Here is a 1,708-nt window from a genome sequence, read left to right as displayed (position 1 = left end):
TGTAAATAATTCAAGAACAATAAAATCTCTCTCTCTCTCTCTCTCTCTCTCTCTCTCTCTCTCAAATTGAACTCCCATTGGAGTCCTATACTGCCTAACCATGGTTGGAGGTCAAAGTTCTTCATTTTGTGTGACCGCCACTCAATGAAAAAACTCAACGTACCAGGCCGGATTCGAACCGGCACCGCAAATAATAAATGATGTTATACATCCACCTAATTAGCATATAAATATTGAAATAACAAAACTAAAGTTTGGATAGAAATGGCCACTAAGTTCACTTCACCTAATAGTAGTGAAGATAAGACAAGAGGAAAAGGTGGTTAGTTCGAAGCTATTTAAGATTTAATAAACAAGTTCTAAGTCCTAGGAATCCTTATCTTATATCTTCCTAGAATGACAGGCGCTGAAGTTCGCAACCAAGTTTTAGGAATTCTAAAGACAACCAACCTAATTCACTAATTATAAAATTCAAAAATAACTTTATTTCTTATATCTTTACATTATAAATGGATTTCTTGGTATGAAAATAATTGTACTGATATATTCTATTACTATGTAATTAGCTAAATTGATTTTAAAAAATATTGGTTTTATCAAATAAATGTATCCAAAATGTGTGTGTAGTAATGTCGGTTGATATCTACCTCAAGCGCATTGCGAAAATCTAGGTTTAACTCCAATAATTTCATATTTTATTTGGGTGAGAGCGGTACTTTTTCTTTGTAGAAATAATCCTTTATACTTGTCCACTTATGCCGTTATTACTAATAAACTTACTAGCCCAAAATAACACTAGCAATAAAAGCCCATGTCCACGTGACAGACATCTGTCGTCAAAGTAATAGCACAGCAGTAAAAGTATGACAGTACTTGTCAACACGCTGATAGTAACCTTACCAGACCAACAATTAAACTTAATGAATGAACGATAAAACTTATCATTTATTCAAACAGTTAGATTGTGGGCGTTATATGTTTTTTCATTCTCTTGTCATAGGCCATTGATAAAATAAAAAAAAACCAGTGTATCGAAATACTAGAGTAATGGTTTCCAACCAGGGTTCTGCGGAACATGGGTTCCGTTAAATACTTTAGGGATAGCTCATTCCATTGTCAACTCAACACAGTTTTGAATCTTACCATCTCAAAATTTTATTCGATTTTTTATTGGTTATGTGTAGGTGCCCTTGCCTTTCTTAACTTTTGCTGAAAATACGGCATTTGAAAATCAAGTATCAAATGATGATGTTGGGGTTCCGTTATTTAGCTACTTCCAACGAAAGGGGTTAAAAAAAAGTTGGGAACCACTGATCTAGGGTATCATCTTTCTTATCTACTTGCGTAACAATTGTTCTTTAAAAATTAAAAAAAAAAACCTAAGCCGTTACTGTTGCCTATCAGAGACTGGGATATGAGTTTGCAAGGATAAAACTCATATGAAATGAACTTCTTAATTCTTGCTTTGAATTTTACTTTGTCCATGTCTGAGGAACTGGTTTTTGTTAAAGGAAAACAATTAAAGCTCTCTTGGACGGATTACACCCTGTTTCCTTCTCCTAATCCAGTTAGAACAGTTAGTTTTAATTATCTGAAATGTGCAAGAAGACTTTTATGTAACAATGGAGAAGTAGAGCAAGCGCTAACTTATTTTTTTCAAGGGTGTCACTTAGAATAAAATACTTATAGTGCTATTTACTGCCTTGAT

This window comes from Halyomorpha halys, unplaced genomic scaffold (genome assembly GCF_000696795.3).
Source record: "Halyomorpha halys isolate HHAL.00 unplaced genomic scaffold, Hhal_1.1 Scaffold1343.1, whole genome shotgun sequence".
Lineage (NCBI taxonomy): Eukaryota > Metazoa > Arthropoda > Insecta > Hemiptera > Pentatomidae > Halyomorpha > Halyomorpha halys.
Note: the sequence above shows the minus strand (reverse complement) of the source record.